This window comes from Rhinolophus hipposideros (genome assembly GCF_964194185.1).
Source record: "Rhinolophus hipposideros genome assembly, chromosome: 7".
Lineage (NCBI taxonomy): Eukaryota > Metazoa > Chordata > Mammalia > Chiroptera > Rhinolophidae > Rhinolophus > Rhinolophus hipposideros.
In genome coordinates, this window is record NC_138053.1 from 96,345,589 (window position 1) to 96,359,829 (window position 14,241).

The following is a 14,241-nucleotide window of genomic DNA, read 5'->3' on the forward strand; positions in this document are numbered from 1 at the left end:
CCTGCCCAGAGCTTGGGAGCAGGCGGCAGTCCACAGTGTTACTTCCAGAAATTTCTATCTGCGAAGGCTCTACTCTTTCCCACTGCCATACTTTCACATGTCACCTCTGTCAATGTCAATCACGTGAGCACATGCAAATCTTGGTGATTCCCAGCTGAGCTGAGGACGGGTCCTCTTCTAGCTGATGGGAATACATTTGGTGCCGTGCCCTGGGGCACATTGTTAATTAAGCCCTACCATACTTTGCTTCTAACAATGGCCATCTACCTTGCCAAAGAGTCTTCTGACCTTAACCTTGTCACTGTTGATTTGCTTTGAAGAACAGTGCACCCAAGAATGCAGGCAACAAGATGTGCCCACACAAAACAGACGGCTCCGAACTAGCAAATACTGTCTTTTTCCTCATTAGGCACAGCTGAAATAATAAAAATAACAGTGCTTATCTATGAGAGCTTTTTATTTTTCTCTTTAAAAAATGCCTTCAAAGTGAAATTATAAACATTTTAGGAAGCCAATTCCTCAAAAAAAAAAAAAAAAAAAAAAAAACAAATGCAAACAGCAGAACCAAATGAAACCATCACTTGTCCTGGGCTTCCCTGAGTGGGGGCTCTCCTAGAACAACGCTGCCTCTTCCTGACACAGTGTCCTGACAACTTGGCATTGTCACAGAACTTAAGGAAAAGCCTTCTTTTGGTCATTCATGCTGGACTCTGCATTGTTTCAAGCAGCATGCAATTTGAACACTTCCTGGCTATAGGTAGAATGGAAAGAATGCATTTACGAATTTGGATTTAGATGTGCAAAGGAAAATCCTTAAGAAATAGACAACGTAAGATTTTTAATGCCAAGTAAAATATGGTATCTATTTTCTGATGGAAAAATTAATCAAGTTGCAACCATTTTTTTGATACCTGGTTTTATCTTGAAAGACCATACTCTAAGATTAATAGACTTGGCCCTGGCATTTTAATAACTACACGAATTTACAAATATGACTGATGTCCTAAAGCATTTTTCTTTCAAGGGGTGTATCCATATAATTTGTATAAAATTGTAGGAAAGACTTTGTATAAAATCAAGGGCACCAAGGAAGTGATGTGGTTAAGGTTTTCTTTTTGTAATAATAGCAAAGTATGTCGCTGTCTAGAAGACTGTTAAACAGAACACAAGAAAAAGTCCTATTTTTACAATGTTGAATTTGTTTTATAACATCATACTTGACATCTTCTTTTAACTTGTTGCTTCACTCAGCTACTCACATTGGTCAGAAAACATGAGAAGAAACCTGGCCTCCCGTGAGATGTCTTAGAAGAAAACAAATGGTTTAAGGGGATAACAGCAGTTGACGTTTACCCTGGAGATTCAAACCAGGTCTTGAAATCAAGCATGGTGCGTGATTTAGACTCTGTGCCAACCCGACTACACCTACATCACAGAAGCCTGGTCAGCCCTGCCACTCCGTCTTCCTTTCATATACTACATGCGGGGCGATTCATCAACACTCATTTGTGATTCTCAGGAGACACATGACTAGCAAATCCCAGGCTGCTGGGCAGGTCACATCTACCAGCGATCACCATTATTCTTCCAAACATGCCTTATATCTTTTCATCCTTGCAAGTGTCCAGAAAGTGCAATAAGTGAGAGGATGGATATATTTTATTATTTTATTTTATAAGCAAGGAAACAAAGGTCTAAAAGATTAAGAGACTGGAGGCCATGGACCCAGCCAGGCTAGGCTCTGAGGATTATCCCTGTACTGTCCACACTGCCCCCATTCACGTGGGCATCTGACCTCCTACTTGGGCACGGGGAAGGTATTTCTTAAGCAAATCTAAAGAGACATGTGTTACTTTGTAAGAAGCTAGCATTATTTATCTCTATAAAGCATTTGTGTCTTATGCTATACAGAGAGTCCCTCATGTAAAGTTATTTTGAGTGGCCATGTTTGGGGAACCACCTGTCCATGGCATTTAACTGGTGATGTGCATGTCTGTGCATGTCCAGAGCAGACTAAGGGGCTCCCGACCGGGTCACGTGACCAGGGGCACATGGTCTGAGGTTCTTTCACCTGGGAAGGGAGCATTTGAGTGCGTGAGTTCACTGACTTTGGACATTTGAGCAGTTGTCATGTGGGTTAGGTGGCCATTCAGGTCCCCCGTGATTCTGAGATGTGCATTTTAAGGCGTTTCATATTCCCATTCTTAGTCTTATGTTAGGGCTGCGAAGTACAATGTGCACGGGGGACAGCAGGTGGCTGACACGCAAGCTGAGGGGAAGGCACGGCCCTGAGTAACGATGAGAACACCGTCACTTAGGGATGTGATTTCTCTATGAATTAACCACACAGGGCTGAAGGGGAGGAGATAACATAGCTCTTGAAACAGGTCATCAGCTTAACACAAAGCAGATCATAAATATGCAAAAACACCAATTATAAGTCAAAGGAAAATGAAAGGGAATTCAAGAACTTGATGAAGAGAGCTGCAAATGAATATTCAGTAAACGCACCACATCTCATAAGCATCAAATTTGGCTTAAATAGCGCTGTGATCCTGCTTGGGGGAGACAGACAGCAATCAGGCAGAATTCTCCTTAACTGAGCTCTCAAACATGGCTGTCAAGCACCGTGATTCCATCGCCCTAGTATGTCTTTCAATACCCTGAGAATTAAATTTGTCTTATGCCCTGACCTCAGGCTTTCTGCTTTTTATTAGTTGGTTAGTGCACACCAGAAACACTGCACTGTGGCTAATAGCATCCAGTGATCCTGAGGTCATATGTTAGAATCTTCTTCTATTTTAAAATCTCTCCAAATGAGGAGGAGTGAAATTAAAAAGAAAGTGTTAAGGACTGAATGTTTATGCCCCCACAAAGTTCATATGTTGTAGCCTTCATTCCCAGAGTAATGGCTTTAAAAGATGGGGACTTCGGGAGACAATTCAGTTTAGATGAGGTCAGGAGGGCTGGGTGCCCACCATGGGATTAAGTGTCCCTATAAAGAACAGAGACCAGAGCGCGCGCGCGCTCTCTCTCTCTCTCTCTCTCTCTCTCTCTCTCTCTCTCTCTCTCTCCCTCCCTCCCTCCCTCCCTCTCTCTTGTCCCAAGAAGAGGCCATCTGCAAGCCAGGATGAGAGCTCTCTCCAGGAACTGAATCAGCAAACCACCTTGACCTTGGACTTCCAGACTCCAGAACTGCGAGAAGTAAATGTCTATTGTTTAAGCTACACAGTCTGCAGTGTTTTGTTATGGCAACCTGAGAAGACTAAAAAAGTTATAAAGAAACCTCAGCAATGAGCGTTATTAGGGTTTTGGGTGAAACACTGGAATCGAAAATTAGGATTCAAATGCAATGTGATTTCCTGTAGAAATGGCCATTAGAAATAGACAGTACGGTTGGTAGTGATTACTATTATTTTCATTATTCTCTTTAATATTAGAGCTGTTAGTATCAAATCTTTCTGAATAGCCTACATCATGTTACTTTTCCAGGTATATTTGGGCTAAAGAACTAAATAATATTATACATAGATGGGCTTAAGTCAAGCATAACAGCCATATACAACTGAAGGGGGGAAGTCTGAGAGCCATTTGCTCCTCTCCGAAGCACTCCACCAGCTCATTATAAGCCAACTGGAAGAGAGGAGCCTAGAAGACACTCAAGATCTTGATAGGAAGTTCCTCCCACAAATTAAGTCAGTGACAACACAGCTTCTCCAGAAGAAGGGGAAGCTGAATTAACCATGCAGAAACCCAAACTTGTACTTCTCAGCTCAGTGACTGCAAATTTGAAACTGATGGGGGAAAGTTTGGCTTGATTAATAGAATAACAGAAAAGAAAGAAAACACAAAGCTTCCAATATTGAGAACTCCGTGGAAGACCACACAAGTCTCCCTCCATGGAGATTTACAGCTCACTCTACTTTTTGCAAAGGAGGGTACTATCACACTATTTTCTTGTCCATTCTATCTTTGACTTTCAAGCACAGGGAACAATCTTGGGTTTCAGTGCTTAGCTCTTCTGCACCATGGGAAGAAGGAAGACTTAATAAATGAGCGATGTGGAAAGTTACAAAGATGAACAAAGGAACACTCTAATCAAGTTTTATGATGAAATACCTTAAAAGAGCCATATCAAGCCTTACCATTCTCGATGGGAGATTTCTTAGCCCTTTACGATAAGTTAAAAAGGAACCACTATAACCATAACTCATATCCCACTTCCCTTGCATCCAAATGGGGCCAGCTTTTTATTGTTGACCTATTCTGCAGCCACTTCTCAAAAGCAATGCTATCAGACATTTCTCTCCCCACTCCCTTGTGTTTCAGCAGAGCTCCATGCCCAGTTCTGAGTGCAGCTGGGATTACAAAGTACTTTTATTACAGCTAGACTCTGTCAGGTCCCAACACTGTCTCCTGACACAGTGATTGTGGATGATTACATCAGATTTTGTGAGTCTACTAACCAATGATTAACTGAACTTTACATCTCTACTACAACCCAAAAGTAGCCATTGTCTCCTTGCTCTTTGTGAGGGTTAATTATCCCAAAGAGGTCCACTCTGCTTATTTCAGAGACCCATGGGACCAAGTGGTCCTGGATCATCCAAGGGGCCCATTAAATGCTGGTGTCTGTAGCTTCCGAAATCCTCTCTCCCACAGTAATGACATATGCACAACAGGAAGACACAGGTAAGTGTTGCCTGTCAATGTTTTTCAAAAACTTTATAAACATGTAATTATATACTCATGTAACTCAAATTTGCCTAATTCTGGTGATTTCAGTGGACTTAAAAGAGAGAAAAAATAAAAGAAATTTTAACACACTTTAGTTTAGACTTGTAATTACTTTAGACAGATCATCTCTCTAATCTGAATCAATAAAATTTAGCTTCATTTAAACACTGTACATAATTCTCTTTATTCATCACCACTGTATAGGTGCCACCATTGGTCCACATCCACTCATCTAGAAGTTTATAAGCCAACAGGTGTTCAGATTCAGTTAACAAACATGACCAAGGCTGTCAGACACTCCAACCAGTGCAGCTTAGTTTGAGATGACATGATATGCCACTTCATGGTACACACGTGTCATAGCTATTTCCCTTTAATTAATGTAGCGTACAAGGATGGTGTGCCTTTTATGGGTACATGTGCAATGCTAACCCATTTGCACTTGGATTGTGACCTGTAACCTCATTTATAATCTATACAATAGAAGAAAAACTTAGAATTAAACAAACCAGGCACAGCATACCCTTGATGTTTATGACCAAATGAGAGCACACCTATAAGGGAAATGGATCTAAAGGTAGACAACAAATGTAGCATGATAACAGAGGGATGAGTTTGCTGAAGGGCAGAGCAATAACAACACAGGGATAGCACTGCCAATTTTGGGCTTGAACTTAAACGTGATAGTATAAGTGCATTCTTAGAGAAGCCAACGGATTGCAGAAGCCTGTGGAAATTGTCATGGACTCCACGTACAGGAGAAGAATGATGAGTGCTGTGATTCACACGATCTACTCTGAACTGGAACACCCTTTTCCATCAGGGAAAGAATGCTCCACAAAGTCACATATGATTAAAAATGATAAATAACTTCTTGGATGCATAACTGCAACTTTTTGTGAAAGGAAAACAAAAGAATTTCCTGTTACAAACTAAACTTCAGATCTTTCATTAATGATACTAATTATGGGAGGCGATGCTTGGCAGCAGCTTCCCTTTTCATAGAGTAAAAGGCTGAAATGTACTTAAATGCATCTCCCCAGAGTGTTCTCTGGGTTCCCTCCACCACCTTCTTTCCTGTCCTACTGAATATGATGAAATTTAATGAATGTCTTGTCTAGGTTCATATTAAACTATCATTAGCAGTATGTGGCATGCATTTCTGCAAAAGAACTACCAGCCCCAAATTTCTAAGAAAGCTGGTTTTAACACTCAAGGAGATTTTCTAGTAATTTATAAATAATCTATCTTTAAAACCCAGTATCATGTTGTTATGGACTGAAGGGTGCCCTTCCCACCCCATCCAAATTCCCTTCCAATCTGTAGACTGTGTTCTGTAAGAATTCAAGACACGTTTTTAAATCCATTGACATCAGACTCTGACTTCTAGTCAGTTTCAAGCAGAAAATATTAGTCTGGCCCACATCACCAAGAGGCATCTCATGGTCTCCAAATGACCATGACTGCAGTAGCTTTTTCCATTCAGCATCATTCAATGACCGTAATCTAAAGAAATGGGCTTTGCTAAACACATGTATTAACGAGCTCAGGCTGCCATAACAAAGTACCACACACTGGGCAGCTTATGTAAGAGATAGTTGTTTTCTCACAGTACTGGAGGCTGGAAGTCCAAGGTCACGGTGACAGCAGAGTGGGTTTCTCTGAGACCTTTCTCCTTAACTTACAGATGGCCATTTCTCACTGTCCTCACATGGTCTTCTCTATATACAAGCTTGTGTGCCCCTGGTGTCTCTTTGTGTGTTCTAATCTCTTTTTCTTATAAGGATACCGGTCAGCTTGCATTAGGGCCTGCCCTAATGGCCACATTTTAACTTAATCACTTCTTCAAAGACCCTGTCTCCAAATACAGTGACATTCTGAGGCACTGGAGATTGGGGCTTCATCATGTAAAAGTTTATGGGGGGTGGCACAGTTCAGTCTGTAACAACATGACATTGAGTTTTAAAGACAGATTATTTACAAATTACCAGAGAATCCACTGAAAAGTTAAAACCTGTATTCCTTAGAAATCTGGGGCTGGTAGTTTCTTTGCAGAAATGCTACATACCACTGATGATGGCTTCATCTGAACTGAGATGAGACCTTCATTAAATCATTTCACTTAACAAACCTGTACTAAGCATTCATTTATGATCAACTACATTCTGTACTTATCCCCTAAGAAATCAACTTCATTGGAATGAATGCAATAAAATGAGCCAACAACAGAAGTCAACAATGCAAGGGAACAGACGTGATGTAAAGTAGGCTTTTCAGGACAGGGAGAGAGTTGGGGGTGGGGAGATTTGCTTTATAGCAGCTGGACTCTCAGGATATTATCACAAATAGTCTGGAATTAAGAGTCCTCATTAGCAAGCTGTCCAGATGAGACACAGGGATGCTTGTGGTTAAAGGAAGACAGCTAATACACTGCGTCTCTCAACATTTTTATAAAATTTTACTTGCAAAGAATGAAACCACTAATGCAGACGTTCCCAGATTTTCTTGGTTCACAGCCCTGAGTGTCTCATTATTTTTTTCATAGCACTTCTAGGCCAAAGGAAACACCCAAGAGTCTTGTTAATTAAGCAGCGAGGTCCAAACGACATAAGTATTCTGCCCTACCAACTTAGCAGTTGTTGGGAAAAAAAGCCAACACATGTGTTGAAATAAAATATGTTTTTAATTCATTCTTTAATAACCCGTGACTAACAATGGGCCCTCAGTAGCCATGTGCTCGTTGAGCACTGCATAACTTCACAAACCTTGGATGCTGATAGGACACTACCACTCACGTTTCCTTTTCTGTCTTGATTTCTGCATTGTACTGCTTTTTGTTACAACTGCCCCAAACCCAGCTTTACAATAAAAGGAATGCAGTGTCATCTAATGTGGAGACCATGAACTACTTTGAGTTTGTGGTTTGCATGGCGTCTAGCAGATGTTGAGTGCTGGCTGCTGTGTTTCCCTGAAAATTTTACATCATGAGGTACCCCAGGGGTACCCTGGCACAAAGCCTGGAAACCTCATAACTCATGAAGTACTGTTTCAACAAAATAAATCAATATATTAATCAATTAAAGAGAATAAAAACTGTTATTAAAATTTTAATGGGCATGCTACCTATTTTCTCCTTTGTAAACTCTAAGAGGTTATATTTAATTGGACCCAAAATACATGAAACTTGCTTGCAGCTTACACAGAAGTGTTTGTTTCTGCTAAATAAACCCGACCTGAAAGTACAACTGTGAATTTTAGAAGATACAGCTCAGAGCAGCTATGTGTTTAACTTCTGAGTCAAAATCTTCTATGTATCATTATCAAGAGTCACTTCCTCCCTAAGCCCACCTGTATTCCTGGGAGACAAGATACAGCAATCTAACATACCCCATAAGGCCAGTTTCAGTCCAGGTCTCACCACCACCACCAACCCCCAAAATAATAATAATGGCATATACAAAAGAGGTAAGAAGTCTCATGGAATGACAATTTACAAAGGTTTCCAGATGGTGGGCTTCACACACATTTTTTCAGTTTCTAAAGAAGAGATAAAACCCCAGCCTCACTTGTAACCATTGTAATTTTATTTTAAAACTCTAGTGATTCCAAGTCTAAATGTATTTCTGTGATGAATTGACATGCTTCCTGATGGTATGAAGAAGTATTTCAAGCCAGGAATGAAACAGAAATCCATCCAAGGCTACTAGAATTCTGAAGAATATGTATGAAAAGTTAAAAATATCTACTTCCATTTTCCAGTAGACATATTACATAATAAACCTTCCCACTTAAAAAAAATCAAGAGTAAAGTTATTAGAGGAGCAATCCAGAGTTGTTCAGTTTTAAAGACCATAATAAAGTGTGGGAAACCTAGTTGGCAATTAATGAAGTTCCTTTTATTTTGTATCATTTATAAATCAGGCATTAACCAATTAGAGCAATATTTACTATCTCACAATTTATTTTAATTATTTGAGCAACATTTTAATATCCTTTTCATTTAAAAAGGCTATTTGGAATATGAAATGAAGCAGAAGCAGCAGAAAAGCTTATTGAATGTTAAACAGACAGAAAGGGTTGTGTGAGAATTGATCTTTACACTAGAGAGAAGAAGAGGCAGGATGGAGAACTTTCCATGGTCAGGGTGTCCAAAGAGTTGTTTCTCTGATCAGAGAACTTGAACTACTGGGCTTACTACAGGGAACAGTTACACTCATCAAAGATTTCTACAGGCAATCACCACACTGATAAATGAAGATGGGGAAAAACGGGCCTGGCATCAGAACCACAGGGAAGGAGACTCGGAAAGGAGGAGAGAGTCTGACTTTAGAATACACATTTAGAAATGGCTTTGTGTCCTGGAAATCTAACAACCACATTCCAGCCTTTGCAAGAACACTTGTTAAACTGCATGCATAAGAAAACCACAAGAACCTGAACCATGACCTTGATTATCAGCTGTGCCTGAGAAGCAGGGATTCCAGGCTCTAGTTCATTCCCACAACTTCTATGCCATCAATGTCTCCCTGTCTGAATCAGTCCCCACAGCCAGCAAGCCTGCTCCTAACTAGTGGTACCTTCCCTTAGCACACACTTACTTCCTTCTTCCTCATGTCTCATTTCCCTTACAGCCAAACTCAAAGGCTTGTCTATTCAAGCCCTTTCTGCTTCAGCCCCTTACTCTCCATATCTCACTTCACACTATGTAGCAGTCCTGTGATGGCTCCAAAACTACTCTAGTCAAGGTCACTGGTCACCTTCAACTTTGCCAAACCCATCAACTTCTTCGTGCTCTCACTTCCATGACTCCTGGGTAGCATTCTCTGCAGCAGTTGGTCACTTTCTCCTGCCTCTCCCAGCAACCTGGGCGCTACCCTCCCTGGGGTATGCCCTCCGGATGACTCCACCTTCTCTGACGCAAATGCTGCACTCTCCAGAGCTCTTTCTAGGTCCCAATTTAAATTACCTTTAAATTGCCCAATTTTCCCCATGGTCATCTGTACACATGGCTTCTTCAATACCATCCAAATAGCACCAATTCTCAAGGTAGACCTCCAACCAGACCCTCCTCATGAGGTCTTGACAAAGAAGAAATGGCTTTTCCATTTTAATGTCGCACAGACCTACCCTATGTTGAACCCTTTATCAATCAGGCCCCTGTCTGCATCATCCACTTCCCTTCCTGCTCTACCTCCCACACCACTCTTCCCCTTTGGGGTCCCCCAGCCTGCCCATCTCTCCAGGCTCAAAGCCTCCGCTCACCTGGCCCACCTGGCTGGTGCATTCCTCTAGTGGAGGTGAATATTTAGGCCTTTGGAAATTGATGTCTAAATCATGCATTCTCAGTGGGGGCCATCTCATCCCCAAGAGGGCAAACACTGGTTCTTGGGGAAAGCAAAACAAACAAACAAACAAAAAATACAACAACAAAAATCACTAAATGAATAAAACATAGATATTCATAAATCACATAAATAGATATGCAATAAAATTTCATGGGGGTTCAGTTAGGGAAAAACTACCTAAAAAGGCTCCTTAGGAGAGTAATAATAGAGCTAGGGCAAGAAACACTGCCTTGAATATTTAATCCTCACTTCACCTGTGCTGTCTCCATACTCACACGTGACCTTAAGATATGGTGGCTTCTTGCTTCAGAGAGAGAAGGTAAGAGGTAGTTTCATCCAGCTATCTAGTCTACCAGATAGTCTATTCCTCATGATAAATTAATCAATTAGCATTCTGGGTTTAAATATTCTTTTTCACTTATGTTAGAGCAAGTCTGCCTCCTAAGTCTGGTAAAGTTTGGATTACTAACAAGATCACAAGTCAGAGCTCTATGACTGAGGGCCACACCCTGTAGAATGAATGCTCCCAGGTGGACAGACATTACCTGTGTGGACAGGCTTCCCCAGGAGACACATCTTCTGTATGATTACATCACTCTTCAAATTAAGACCAATTTATGTATAACTCCGCCAGCCATCAATTGAAGTGTACCCTTCACGACCTGTGTGTCTTTCCCATTGGTAATGTACATAAATTACAGCCAACGCGGCACATGACTTTTGACACCATTTACAATTATAATGAATCAACACATACAAATGCAAATTTCACACACAAATTGTGCTCTATTTAGGGAAGCAAAGACTTCTCTTTCAAAGCATGCTGTCAGTTGTAAGTGCCATACAAATGTATTCTCTGATTCATTTTTAGCAATTGAAAAGTAAGATAAGGCTCATCAAAGTCTTTTCCTCACAAGAGCTCACTGCACAGAGAATCTACAATAACAGGTGAACTAAGGCCAGAGGTCATTCTCAGAGCCTGGGCATTAGAATCACCTTGCACTTTAAAAAGATATGGGCCTGGAGCCCATTCCTGGAGAGTCAGCAGGCTATTTTTTTTTAACATAAATCTCCCCAAGTGAATACGTTGTGCACTACCATTGGAGAAACTCACATCAGATAAAAAGTGGATGACTAAACTTGAATCCTCCCACAACAAAGAAACAATTCAGGTAGTGAAAAGCAGAAAAGAGCTGAGAACTTAATAGTGGATTGAATAATGGCGGACGCTAAGGAAGATGGGCATCTCCCAGGGGCGGCGGGTTTTGCCTTTCCAACTAAAAACATGAGGTGTGGTGTAATCATTTAACCCAAGGAAAGCCTTCCTTCCCCTCATTTAGGAGGGCTCCCCACTGGTTGAGGGGGAGGGCAACACTGCAGTGAGAGGACAGGAAAATTCACTCGGATAAAGCTGAGGCTGAGTGGTCGGGCATGGTGGGGGGAAAGAGGTGGAATGAGATGAATAAGACATGGGCCAACGTCAACCTCAGATATTCACATCTGAACAGGGAAATGGAATTTCGGAGGATCAGCAATAACAGGGGAGCTAAGGCCAGGGGTAGGGATGGAAGACAATATGTACATAAGGCGACACCAATTCTAGGGAAGGGACGACAGGTTCTCCTGTATCTTCAAAGGAATACACTTAAACACATTTTCAGAGTGAAGGGGCTCTTACTTATAGTGTACAGATACATTTGGTTTTGAAAGCAAATAGCAAACACTCAGCAGTTTCTAGGGCAAATGGAAAACAGCAGTCAAGTTAAAAGTAGTTAATAGATGAGCATTCTGAAGTTATAGCTCATTCTCTTGTTCCTTTGTTCCAACAAGTCAATATCCCAAGTCTGACGGCATTTGGATGAGCAAATCTGATTCAGTTTGGAATAAAATCACGGGATTGCACTTTGGAGCCTGTGAGATTGCCCCCAGGTACAGCCTCCACTAATAAAAAAATGTCACACTGAACTAACCACTGACCAAATTTAGATTCAAATGCAAAACTATATGCTTCATAAATAATAATCATAATATTAAATTTTATTAAATCATATCAATAAAAAATATATTCAGTTAAATTTTGCTTAATGATGGATTAAGTAATGCACAGAAACTATAATCTGCATAATTTGTTTTCAGGTTTCTCCGTCGTTTTCACCCCCACATCACCACAGGATACAGACCCACGGGAGAACACTGTTGCTGGGGCTCAACAGTGATAACATGATAACAAAACCCATGATAACGGAACCCATGATAACAAAACAAACTCGGCGTGTTCCCCGTCTAAATAAGACTTCCCCAGATTTAAAAGGAGCTTCAAAACAATGGCACTGGAGCTTTCCAGTGGTGAAGGTGGCCACGGCACTAATTCCAAGACAGCGTTCATCTGCATCATTAAACGGAAAATGTCCTGCAGTCTGGTAATTTCTGTCCTTTGGAGTTTATCATCCCCTACTGAATTAATAGCTGTTCTTATCAATCCTGACATCACACAAGGTGACAATATTAGGTGTAGGGGTGGGAACCTGTAGGATCCAAGACAGGCTGGGTTACACAAGCACTTTAAGGTGGACAAACACTGTTGGTCAGCTGTCAAGACCCACTTGCCTTCCCCTATGGCACCTCTCACTATGCGGGATGGGATTTCTTTCTTTTTTTAATTTATTGGGGTGACAATTGTTAGTGAAATTACATAGATTTCAGGTGTACAATTCTGTATTACATCATCTATATATCCCATTGTGCGTTCACCACCCAGAGTCAGTTCTCCTTCCATCACTATATATTTGATCCCCCTTTCCCTCATCTCCCACCCCTCACCCTCCTTACCCTCTAGTAACCACTAAACTATCGTCTGTGTCTATGAGTTTTTGTTTCTCGGGATGGAATTTCAGATGGAATTTCACACATCTGCTTTCCGAGTTCTCACATAACTGGGAGTAGAAGCAGATGAGAGTGAAGTTGGAGTCAGAACAGGAAGAATGTTGGTGTCAGCTTAAATGTCCTAATAAAAAGGAGCAGATGCAATTCATGGGGAATTTCCCCTTTCCTACTCATCGTCCTTGCTCTGGACGTAGATGAAATAGCTGGATCTGCAGCACTCTCCACGTACCTGTGAGAGAAAAGCTAATGGGTTCCTGGCAGCATCCATCCTGATTTCATTCATCTGCTGGACCAAGGTCAGTAGCCTTCTTTCTACCTTTGGATTTCTTTTGAGTTGAGGCAAATCCATTCCCATTTGTCTAAGCCTCTTAGTCTGTTTTTTCCTTTTTTCCTTTCTGTTTCTTGCAGCCATATGTCAGGGTGACTCATATGACTGGGATCTCCCGATGGAGTCAGCAAACACAGCTCTCCCTGTGTTGTGGCATAAGCTTCTGTTATGTATAGTTTTCTGAGTGTATTGGTATGAAGTGAATGAATGGAGGTCGCACACAAAAGCTATGTGTGGAACGTACCTTACATAGGCCGACAAACCCGTAAGAGAAGGAATTCAGACCAAGCTGAGAAAAATTAACCTCTTTATGGAGACAATAACATCAAGAGAGCTTAGAGTTACAGAGGTGGACTGGGTAATGTATTGGAGCAACTGAAGGAGGATTTTTTAAGGGTCGGCCTTGAGCTAAGTATCAAAAGGTGGGAGCAAGGTCACTCCACGCGAAGGTCTACAAGTGGAGAAGAGATGAATCCAGCCCACCTGGGAAGACACCCTGGAGGGACCAGCTGACGGGGTGAAGAGAGAGCAGCAGAAACAGAAGACACGTTCTTTCCCCCAAGGAGGTAACCATACAGTTATGAGACTCTAATAAACTCACACAAAGAAGATGTCAAAGCAGATTTTGCTCAGATACTGTGTTTTTCATGGCACTGGGTAGAATGGTACTCTCCTCTTAGGGAATAAAACAAAAAGATATGTCCACCTGGAACCTGTGAATGTGACTCTACTTGGAAAGAATTACATCTTTGCACAGGTAATTAGGTCAAGGATCAGAAATAAGAGCCTCCTGGATTAGGGTGAGCCCTAAATCCAATGACAAGTGTCCTTCCAAGGAGAGAAGACATGGGAGGACATGTGAAGATGGAGGCAGGGATTGGAGTCATGCAGCCACAGCCCACGTACAGCTGGGGCATTCAGAAGCTGGGGGTGTGTGACAAAAAGAGG

General features: G+C 41.4%; 1 protein-coding gene across 5 annotated transcripts in view; it reads right to left on the reverse strand.

Annotated features, from left to right (window-relative positions):
• Window positions 1–14,241, reverse strand: part of ADCY2 (adenylate cyclase 2) — a 370,893-nt gene that overhangs the window by 178,203 nt on the left and 178,449 nt on the right. The window lies entirely within an intron of this gene.